The following is a 12,627-nucleotide window of genomic DNA, read 5'->3' as shown; positions in this document are numbered from 1 at the left end:
ATGCAATACAAATCCAGTGTGTGGAGTGATATTTTGTGATATTCGTAACATGGATAACTGACAATTATAACAAAATTGAGCAATGTGGGACTGAAACTGGCCAAATACTTTTGGCAATTCTGATACATTTTTTTCAATAATTTTACCCTAGTATATTAACAAGCACCAAGTTCTTTGCTTTTATATTGCTTCCAACATATGCAATATGCTAATTTGCATATTTGCAATATTCTAATCCTCCCTTCTATGTCCAAACAATTACCATATTTCAAGTTAGTGGCCACCTATTCCTCCAGAAGATAATAAATTTATTCTCACCTCAAACTACCTCGTAAGACTAGACGAGATGCTCTCATTTTGTGTGAGTATCTCTAAGAGTGTTGGCTTGTTTGCCCTCCTTGATGAACAACTGGCATTAATCTCTTCAAGATTAATGGTTTTCTGTACAATAGGACAGAAGGTATAAACTGAAGAGCAGAGGGAAGTCCATAACAAAAATGATAACCACAATCATTGCTTTGAGGAGTTAGTAAGCAACTAATTACGAGACAACACACAGCTTATCTCTGACTCTCATCTCTTCTCATCCATCTCCTTTTCCTCTGCGGAGGCCAGTAGATCTACCACCTGAAATTTCGATAGGAAGTCTGAAGTCACACAAAAAAGGAGGCTTTGGTGGGATTTACATATGTAATTCATGTAAGTTGTATTTTCCAAATGCATTCATTGATAAATATCAGCTTCTTTGCTTTTCGTTGATGAAGGACTTAGAATTCTTTTTAATGGAACATATTCTTCTTCTGTTCACTAGGGCATGTTCGCAGGGAAATGAGGTCTGACAGCAGGAGAGTCAGTTTGGCTGCTACTGGTTTGCAAAGCCCGAGAACTCATCAGTTCCCACAATTAGCCAGCTGATTTCCACTGAGTAGCCACTAGGTGGCAGTAGCAATGTAAAAGCACGGCAGCTCGAAACGGGTAAATTGCGAAGTTGTAGACGTTTCTTTGTTTTTTGGGTTTTTTTTTTTTTTTTTGCTTAATTATTTTGTTTCACTTCTTTTTTTAAAAAAGGACAAAATGAAAACTTGAATTACTTATAAAGGCACGATCGAAAAAAAAATAACTTAGTTAGATGTGTTCTGCTTTTATGAGCTCGAATGTAATTGAGCAGAGTTTAAATCAGGGAATCTCACTGTTTTGATGCTACCAGACAGGGAAAAAGCAAGAAAAAGCAAATATCATCTTAGCATTTCTCAGTCAGCCCAACTTTAGCTTAGGATTTAACACTCTGGTTCTCACATAATGAGGAAAGTGGCAAGCAAATCACTCTTTTGTGTATTTTGTTTTTTTGTTTTGTACAGAAATTTCTGTGCTTTTAGAGCCACCACATATATTCCATCACCAACTGTAACATTCAAAGTAGTCCTAAAGTGTTTTACAAACCAGTAAAAAGCTAGATGGCATACTAATACTAAATAACTTTATTCTAATGAAATAGGACATATGAAAAATAGATGCAAAATAGAATTTGGAAAAGACAAAGGTTTTTGGATATACAGTATTTTTTTTAACTACGCAAATACATACACTTTAAAAATAAATCAACACAATGTATATAAACATAAAAAATTCTAAAGTTAAGAATTATGAATAAGACATTCAGTTAAACTAAATTGTGCTTGCTCTAACTACCTGATGACTTTTTCAATGTAAAAATGTAATTGGTAAATAATGGAATGTATAGTTTATTTCATGTGACAATTTTTTTCCAAAGTGAAGTAGTTCAGAATTTGTGGAAATCATTTTGCTGTAAATCTGATTGAATACTGGGAAAACACAAACACACATAAATGCTGTCTGGTGTAGCTTTTCAAGAGAACTAAACTTCTTTCTCCAAATTTCTACATGGAAATGGGCACAGGTGCCATGGAAACACTAATTGTGCCAAAATCTCTCAACAGCTAAGTTTATGGTTTAATGAGATGCTTTCTTACTATTGTGTTTCATAGAATATATTCATCAGCACAATGTAATCGTGAGAATGATGGTTAGGGGCACTGAAATGTGAGTTCTTGTCCAAACCGTTGAATAACTTCTATTCACAGTTTTTCCTTCTAAAAATAAATGATCTGTAGTAGGGATAATTTCATGGGAACCAAGTGAAAATAGTAAGATTCAGGGTGTCTGAGGTGAATCTCCATGTTCTTATTTTTAATGAGACCTCCATGTGAATCAGAGGATAAGACAGATTTGGGCATCACAGCTAAGATAACCTTTCAGCACAGAAAATCTGTTGTATCTCTCCTGGGCCTATGTAGGTGGGTCAGGGGGAGCTATATCCCTTCATTCTTTGGAAGGGTAAGGATAAAATAATGGCTGCTGGCTCATTGTCCACAGGTATTTCTTTGAGTTAGGGTGGATCTGGTGAGTCCTATAGCAATATAAATTATCCACTTCTATCCCTGAAATGTCTCCAATTCTTTCTTCCTCCTAAGAAGTGTAACAGACATGGGGGATATAAAAAAGATAGAAATAAAAACTGTTTTTTAGAGATAGATATATAAGTAAAATGTCAGCTTTTAATTTCATGTAGGTTTTCATTATATCACCCAAAGAGTAAACACAGCCAAAACTGTCATTTCCCTCATTTTTGTAACTTTCAAAATATGTTTACTACATGAGGGTAGTTGAGATGACTCTGAAGTTACTCTGTAGTTGCATGAATCCCTGGAACAAAATGATTAGGAAAGGGGCACTTGCTTTTATTCTGTCATTTTCATTAACAAATAGGTTGCACACTGAATAGCAAACTAAATTTTTCCAAACTTAATTAATTAGAATTATATTTAATAAATATAAAAATACTCTTTAAGGCATTCAACATTTAAATACATTGTCGTCGCATTAAGAGTGGCATTTTCATGAAAATAATTGAGTCAGAGAGAAAGAGACTAGAGGCACCCTGGCAAAGGTTTTGAAATTGGCATACAAGGAATAGCCATGGAAAAACAAGTGATTTTCATGATGGCTGTGAAACTCACATGGGTACTCATTACCCTGCACATATATCCCTCAATCCTTAATGAAGAAAGCAATATACTTAAGCAGCAGGAGATACTTTTGATATCTATGCTATTTAAGGCAAAGTTGAGATGGGCAGACCTATTGAGATGGAAACCTAACCCAAATTAAGCCAAACTCTTTGAAGAGATATGGAAATGAAAATGCTAAAACATTGTGACAAACGTGGATTTCATTTCCCTGCTTCATTCACATCTACTTTTTCTACATAAATTTTTTTCTTTGTATAGCAAAAATTAAAAGTAAAAACTGAATAACAAAAACATTGCAGTATATCATTTGGTTTAACGAACAGAAGAACCTGTTATGTAGATGCACTCACTTTGCAACTTGAAAGGAAGAGAGGAATGGGAACACACACCTTACATATCCAGTCCTGTAAAGATTGCCTTTGAAGCAACAGACAGGAGTTTTTAAGGTATTTGGAAGAATTTAATTGCATAAATCACTATATTGAGGGAGAGCACACATTCTAAATTTTATAAAAGTCTAGAAATGTTCTTCAGTAGATTTTCAGGACTTTCAATTGAAAAAAGACTATTAATAAACCAAATGACTGAAAGGCATAGGAGGTTGCTCCAGAGATAAAAGGTTCTTGTTTCTCACTTGCTAGTGTACAGCCCATTTATGATTAGTGATACTGATCAGGATCTAGAATTCTCAGTTATAGGTGTAGAGGAAGGAAAGATACAAAGTGACTGAACTGACTCAAAGTTTGAGGATAGGAAAACTTTAATGAACACTGCTATAATGGGGCAAAAGATATTTGAAGACATGAATAAAAATCTATTTCTTTGATGACATAAATGTATAAATATTTTGTATAAATAAGCCTTATACCTGCTCAGTGTATAACCTTATTAAATTTTAAAAAACAGGGGAAAACACTTAAGTAGAAATTCATAACAATGAAGCTCATTCTAGGCAGCACCACTGTCTTGATGATATATCTTCCCTATACTGGACTCTCTATAAGAATATCCTGGAATTCTTGAACTTGCAACTTTATGAATATAACAAGTTTTGAGAGAAATGAAATCCACATTGTATAACAAAATTTTATGCATTTTATCTCAGATGTATTTATTAAACAAATGATAAATGATAATCCCTGAGTATATACACCAGTCTTTTATTTCCTTTTCACTAACCACATAGCCAGTAGGGTTAACTGTGGTTTTCTCTAATATCTCCTTATGATAAAATTTAATTGAGATACTTTTTCAAATGGTCCCACTATCGATCCAGTGAATTAAAATCTTCAGGATGAAAGTCTGGAAAATACATATATTTAGCAAGTTCATAAGAGAATATTTATCTTCAAAAAGTTTGGAAGATACTCGCAAAAGGAAGGAACAGTTCAGAAATAATCTGAGGCTTTCTCCTGCCAGTAGCTAAATTCCTTATCCAATCCTTCTTCCTAATTTTGGGATACCAACATTGTGTAAAATTGGTGAAATATACCATTGTGCAAAATTGGTGGAAAAGAAATACTGCGTTGTGCTTCTGCTTTGGATGAACAAGAAGAGCCCAGGGGCCTTTACCCAAGTTTGCCTCTCCAAAGAACACTGAGAAGCCGGGAAGTCATGGATCTGCAGACCCTGTAGGTTTGAGGCTGCACAGTTGATACCTCAGCCCACTGCACAATGCATAATGCTCAACTTAGACTTGTCCTGAGAAAGAATGATTGGATTTCCATGGAAGGCTGCATTTTTCCTTAATATTTATGGGAAATGCTGCAGCATATGGGTCCTTTATTTAGTTGCTGTATACCTGCGACTGCCTCCATCTGGTATGCTGATCATTTCCTCAGGAAGGGAGGGAGTGTTTTAATTTTCTCCTGTTAGCTGTCATTCAAATAGCTTCCTCAGTGAAGAGAAGCATGGAAAAATTCTGCACTGATTGATGCTATATTTTTGCATAATGACAATTATCCTAAGGCCTTCTTGTACTAAATATGCTTCTGCTGTTAAATGTACTTTTCCCATTCTCTTCCCTTTGTCATTAAAAATCCAAAAAAAAACCTAAAACAAAAATAACTCCATGCATTCTTACTATGACAAGCTTCCCTATTATAGCTTTCGTAGAAGCTATCCCCTCTATATATCATTCAGTTCAATCACAATTTTATGTGTATGTTTGTTTGGCTATTGTCTATTTAACCACTCACTTTTAATATACAAGATGGTAGAAACTATGTGTTTATTGCTTTTATAGCTTCTGTGTTTCTTATAGATTTAGGTACATGAAAATACAACTTTTTAAATGTTAGTAAGAAATATTAAATGTTTTTCAAGTATTAGGAGCTCTGTTAAATGCTTTACATGAATTAACTCATTTAATCCTAAAAACAATCCTATGAAATCATTACATTACTATGCCCATTTTTTTACTAATAAGACAGAAGAGGATTAGAGATATTATATGACTTGTTCAAAGTCATTTAATTGCCTTGGGGTAAAGTCAGGTTTGAAATCTAGGCCTATCAACAATAAAAATATTTACTGAAAAAATAAATGAATGGATGAATGAATGAATGGAATTTTCTCCCACTGTGAAAGCTTAAATTGGCTGGATCTCCTAGGAAATTAGATCTGATGCTTTTCTTCAGTTGCAGGAATGTTATTAAGTTTAATGCTTTCCCTACAAGTGTTCTATTGGTTTATGTATTACTATTATCTAGTTACCATCTAATTTTAACATATATAGCAATCTTATAAAAAGAAATGTTTAAAAAAAACTTCTAATACTGGAATGACAACACTATATAACCTCTGAGGTCTATTAATTGTACACTGCTGAGTGTACAGCTAGTAAATCTCTCAATGACCCCTCTGATTCCCATAAAGTTACATCAGTTAGGAGAGGAAACATTGAGGGGACATTTTTTGACGTATTAAACTAAAATGACTACTCTATATTTATTCTGGCAGTTGAAAGAAATATCTGTGTTATTATTTTAAGATTTTTTTTCTATTTTCCAAAGGATGGATGCAAGTAATCAAAAACAGAATGATAAGTGATTTCTAATTGGTGTTTTTGGGTTTTCTGGGCAAACGATTTAGATAATTTCAGTGTTTTAAAGGAATCATTATTATTATTATTATTATTATTATTATTATTTTATTTTGTTATCATTAATCTACAATTACATAAAGAACATAATGTTTACTAGGGTCCCCCCTTCACCAAGTCCCCCCCCAAACCCCATTACAGTCACTGTCCATCAGCATAGTAAGATGTTATAGAATCACTACTTGTCTTCTCTGTGTTACACAGCTCTTCCCATGCCTCCCCCACATTATACATGTTAATCGTAATACCCCCTTTTTTCCCCACCCTTATCCCTCCCTTCCCTCCCATTTTCCCCAGTCCCTTTCCCTTTCGTAACTGTTAGTCCATTCTTGGGTTCTGTGCTTCTGCTGCTGTTTTATTCCTTCAGTTTTTCTTTGTTCTTATACTCCACATATGAGTGAAATCATTTGGTTCTTGTCTTTCTCCACCTGGCTTATTGCACTGAACATAATACCCTCTAGCTCCATCCATGTTGTTGCAAATGGTAGGATTTCTTTTTTTCTTATGGCTGAATAATATTCCATTGTGTATATGTACCACATCTTCTTTATCCATTCAACTACTGATGGAAACCTAGGTTGCCTCCATTTCTTGGCTATTGTAAATAGTGCTGCGATAAACATAGGGGTGCATCTGTCTTTTTCAAACTGGAATGCTGCATTCTTAGGGTAAATTCCTAGAAGTGGAATTCCTGGGTCAAATGGTAAGTCTGTTTTGAGCATTTTGATGTACCTCCATACTGCTTTCCACAATGGTTGAACTAATTTACATTCCCACCGGCATAGGAGAGTTCCCCTTTCTCCACAACCTCGCCAACATTTGTTGTTGTTTGTCTTTTGGATGGTAGCCATCCTTACTGGTGTGAGGTGATATCTCATTGTGGTTTTAATTTGCATTTCTCTGATAACTAGCGATGTGGAGCATCTTTTCATGTGCCTGTTGGCCATCTGTATTTCTTCTTTGGAGAACTGTCTGTTCAGCTCCTCTGCCCATTTTTTAATTGGATTATTTGCTTTTTGTTTGTTGAGGAGCATGAGCTCTTTATATATTTTGGATGTCAAGCCTTTATCAGATCTGTCATTTATGAATATATTCTCCCATACTGTAGGGTACCTTTTTGTTCTATTGATGGTGACCTTTGCTGTACAGAAGCTTTTCAGCTTGATGTAGCCCCACTTGTTCATTTTTGCTTTTGTTTCCCTTGCCTGGGGAGGTATGTTCATGAAGAAGTCGCTCATGTTTATGTCCAAGAGATTTTTGCTTATGTTTTTTTCTAAGAGTTTTATGGTTTCATGACTTATATTCAGGTCTTTGATGCATTTCGAATTTACTTTTGTGTATGGGATTAGACAGTGATCCAGTTTCATTCTCTTACATGTAGCTGTCCAGTTTTGCCAGCACCATCTGTTGAAGAGACTGTCATTTCCCCATTGTATGTCCATGGCTCCTTTATCGTATATTAATTGACCACATATGTTTGGGTTAATGTCTGGAGTCTCTAATCTGTTCCACTGGTCTGTGGCTCTGCTCTTGTGCTAGTACCAAATTGTCCTGATTACTGTGGCTTTGTAGTAGAGCTTGAAGTTGGGGAGCAAGATACCCCCATTTTATTCTTCTTTCTCAGGATTGCTTTGATTATTTGGGGTCTTTGGTGTTTCCATATGAATTTTTGAACTATTTGTTCCATTCTGCTGAAGAATGTTTTTGGTAATTTGATAGGGATTGCATCAAATCTGTATATTGCTTTGGCAGGATGGCCATTTTGACGATATTAATTCTTCCTAGCCAAGAGCATGGGATGAGTTTCCATTTGTTAGTGTCCTCTTTAATTTCTCTTAAGAGTGTCTTATAGTGTTCAGGATATAGGTCTTTCACTTCTTTGGTTAGGTTTATTCCTAGGTATTTTATCCTTTTGATGTAATTGTGAATGGAATTGTTTTCCTGATTTCTCTTTCTATTGGTTCATTGTTAGTGTATAGGAAAGCCACAGATTTCTGTGTGTTAATTTTGTATCCTGCAACTTTGCTGTATTCCAATATCAGTTCTAGTAGTTTTGGGGTGGAGTCTTTAGGGATTTTTATGTGCAATATCATGTCACCTGCGAATAGTGACAGTTTAACTTCTCCTTTACCAATCTGGATTCCTTGTATTTCTTTGTTTTGTCTAATTGCCATGGCTAGGACCTCCAGTACTATGTTGAATAACAGTGGGAAGAGTGGGCATCCCTGTCTTGTTCCTGATCTCAGAGGAAAAGCTTTCAGCTTCTCGCTGTTCAGTATGATGTTGGCTGTGGGTTTATCATATATGCCCTTTATTATGTTGATGTACTTGCCCTTTATACCCATTCTGTTGAGAGTTTTTATAATGAATGGATGTTGAATTTTGTTGAATGCTTTTTCAGCATCTATGGAGATGATCATGTGGTTTTGGTCCTTCCTTTTGTTGATGTGGTGAATGATGTTGATGGATTTTCTAATGTTGTACCATCCTTGCATCCCTGGGATGAATCGCACTTGGTCATGGTGTATGATCCTTTTGATATATTTTTGAATTCGGTTTGCTAATATTTTGTTGAGTATTTTTGCATCTATGTTCATCAGGGATACTGGTCTGTAGTTTTCTTTTTTGGTGGGGTCTTTGCCTGGTTTTGGTATTAGGATGATGTTGGCTTCATAGAATGAGTTTGGGAGTATTCCCTCCTCTTCTATTTTTTGGAAAACTTTAAGGAGAATGGGTATTATGTCTTCTCTGTATGTCTGATAAAATTCCGAGGTAAATCCACCTGGCCCAGGGGTTTTGTTCTTGGGTAGTTTTATGATTACCACTTCAATTTCTTTGCTCGTAATTGGTTTGTTAGATTTTTGTGTTTCTTCCTTGGTCAGTCTTGGAAGGTTCTATTTTTCTAGGAAGTTGTCCATTTCGTCTAGGTTTTCCAGCTTGTTAGCATATAGGTTTTCATAGTCTCTAGTAATTCTTTGTATTTCTGTGGGGTCCGTCGTGATTTTTCCTTTCTCATTTCTGATTCTGTTGATGTGTGTTGATTCTCTTTTTCTCTTAATAAGTTTGGCTAGAGGCTTACCTATTTTGTTTATTTTCTCAAAGAACCAGTTCTTGGTTTCATTGATTTTTTTTCAATTGTTTTATTCTTCTCAATTTTATTTATTTCTTCTCTGATCTTTATTATGTACCTCCTTCTGCTGACTTTAGACCTCATTTGTTCTTCTTTTTTGAATTTCAATAATTGCGACATTAGACTATTCATTTGCGATTGTTCTTCCTTCTTTCAGTATGCCTGAATTGCTATATACTTTCCTCTAAAGACTGCTTTCGCTGCATCCCACATACATAAGCTGGGGCTTTGTGTTGTTGTTGTCATTTGTTTCCATATATTGCTTTATCTCTATTTTAATTTGGTCATTGATCCATTGATTATTTAGGAGCATGCTGTTAAGCCTCCATGTGTTTGTGAGCCTTTTTGCTTTCTTTGTACAGTTTGTTTCTAGCTTTATGCCTTTGTGGTCTGAAAAGTTGGTTGGTAGGATTTCAATCTTTCGGAATTTACTGAGGCTCTTTTTGTGGCCTAGTATGTGGTCTATTCTGGAAATGCACTTGAGAAGAATGCATATCCTGTTGCTTTTGGATGTAGAGTTCTATAGATGTCTATTAGGTCCATCTGTTCTAGTGTGTTGTTCAGTGCCTCTGTGTCCTTACTTATTTTCTGTCTGGTGGATCTATCCTTTGGAGTGAGTGGCATGTTGAAGTCTCCTAAAATGAATACATTGCATTCTATTTCCTCCTTTAATTCTGTTAGTATTTGTTTCACATATGCTGGTGCTCCTGTGTTGGGTGCATATATATTTAGAATGGTTATACCCACTTGTTGGACTGAGCCCATTATCATTATTTAATATCCTTCTTTATCTCTTGTTACTTCCTTTGTTTTGAAGTCTATTTTGTCTGATACTACTACAACATCTGCTTTTTTCTCCCTGTTGTTTGCCTGAAATAAGTTTTTCCATCCCTTGACTTTTAGTCTGTGCATGTCTTTGGGTTTGAGGTTAGTCTCTTGTAAGCAGCATATAGATGGGTCTTGCTTCTTTATCCATTCTGTTACTCTGTGTCTTTTGATTTGTGCATTCAGTCTATTTACATTTATGGTGATTATTGAAAGATATGTACTTATTGCCATTGCAGTCTTTAGATTTGTGGTTACCAAAGGTTCAAGGTTAGCTTCTTTAGTATCTTACTGTCTAACTTAACTCGCTTATTGAGCTATTACAAACACTATCTGGTGACTCTTTATTTCTCTCCCTTCTTATTCATCCTCCTCCATTCTTTATATGTTGGTTGTTTCATTCTGTCCTCTTTTGTGTTTCCTTTTACTGCTTTTGTGGGTTGTTGATTTTATTTTTTGCCTTTAATTAGTATTTGGTTGTTCTGCTTTCTTTGCTGTGTTTTTATTTTCTCTGGTGACATCTATTTAGTCTTAGCAGTGCTCCCATCTAGAGCAGTCCCTCTAAAATACCCTGTAGAGGTGGTTTGTGGGAGGCAAATTCTCTCAACTTTTGCTTGTCTGGAAATTGTTTAATCCCTCCTTCATATTTAAATGATAATTGTACTGGATACATTGGTTATTATTAAGAATGCTGGTATTCTTGGTTAAAGGCCCTTCTGTTTCATTGCATTAAATATATCATGCCATTCTCTTTTGGCCTTTAAGGTTTCTGTTGAGAAGTCTGATGATAGCCTGATGGATTTTCCTTTGTAGGTGACCTTTTTTCTCTCTCTAGCTGCCTTTAAAACTCTGTCCTTGTCCTTGATCTTTGCCATTTTAATTATTATGTGTCTTGGTGTTGTCCTCTTTGGGTCCCTTCTGTTGGGAGTTCTGTGTACTTCTGTGGTCTGAGCGATTATTTCCTCCCCCAGTTTAGGGAAGTTTTCAGCAATTATTTCTTCAAATACACTTTCTATCCCTTTTTCTCTCTCTTCTTCTTCTGGTACCCCTATAATGCGGATATTGTTCCTTTTGGATTGGTCACACAGTTCTCTTAATATTGTTTCATTCCTGGAGATCCTTTTATCTCTCTCTGCGTCAGCTTCTCTGTGTTCCTGTTCTCTGATTTCTATTCCATTAACGGCCTCTTGCAACTCATCCAGTCTGCTCTTAAGTCCTTCCAGAGATTGTTTCATTTCTGTAATCTCCTTCCAGACTTCTTCCCTTAGCTCTTGCATATTTCTCTGAATATCCATCAACATGGTTATGACCTTTATTTTGAGTTCTTTTTCAGGAAAATTGGTTAGTTCTATCTCCTTCTCAGGAGTTGTCTCTGTTATTTTGGTCTGGATCAAATTCTGCCCTTTCATGGTGATAGAGGTAGTTGAGGGGAGCTGGTGTGTGTGTCGGCTGGGAGAACGTCCCTTCTTGCTAGTTGTGGCCTTCCTCTCCTGGGAGAACAGTGACCCCTAGCGGCTTGTGATGGGAAACTGTGCACAGACGGTGTCTCTGATTCTTGCCGGGCCGCTGTGGAAGAAGCTCTGCCCGGTTGCTGTGGGCGTGGCCACTCCTGCTATGGCGGAGTCGTACTGGAGAGGGAATGAGTGGGAGGCTATTTATCACCATGTGGGGCCTTCAAGCTGCACTGCTGCCGAGGCGGTTGGGGCGCCCGGAGTTCCCCGGGATTCCCAGTTACTGGGCTGATTGCGCCGGGGTGCTTCCGTCCAGCTGTGAGGCCCCTGTCCCTTTAAGATTTTCAAAGGGCACGTGCTTTTCTTTGTCCCAGGAATGCAAGCTGCGGGGTTCTGCTCACAGGTCTTACTGTCCTGTTTCGCTAGTTTCTAGCACCCCACGCACGCACTGTGTCTGCGCTCTGGCCCGGATGGCTGGGGCTGGGTGTTCGGCAGTCCTGGGCTCCGTCTCCCTCCCACTCCGACTCCTCTCCTCCCGCCGGGAGCTGGGGGGATGGGCGCTCGGGTCCCGTGGGGCTGGGGCTTGTATCTTACCCCCTTCGCGAGGTGCTGGGTTCTCGCAGTGCGGATGTGGTCTGGCTGTTGTCCTGTGTCTTCTGGTCTCTCTTTTAGGAAGAGTTGTATTTGTTGTATTTTCAAAAATATATATAGCTTTGGCAGGAGATTTCCACTGTTCTTCTCAAGCCGCCATCTTGGCTTAAGACACCCCTTAAAAGAAGTATTTTTGCAAAAATTTTCAGATTAATTTCTCTGTTTTAATAGAAGATAGAACTGATTGGCTAATCTAATAGTCTTCTCAAAATTCCCTGGAAAATGTCAAAGTTTTCAATTATTAATCTGAATAACCCTAAATATTTAAAGCATATACCCCATAATTCTCAATGAGTTTTAACCTAAAAACCATCTTAAAGGGTTCATTTAGTTTACACAAAAGTACATTTTAGTCTAGTTTTCTAAAATCAAATTATTTAAATAATTTTGGAACAGAAGTTTAAGTATGAACCATTC

The sequence above is a fragment of the Manis pentadactyla genome, chromosome 14 (assembly GCF_030020395.1).
Source record: "Manis pentadactyla isolate mManPen7 chromosome 14, mManPen7.hap1, whole genome shotgun sequence".
Lineage (NCBI taxonomy): Eukaryota > Metazoa > Chordata > Mammalia > Pholidota > Manidae > Manis > Manis pentadactyla.
This window is presented reverse-complemented; position numbering follows the sequence as displayed.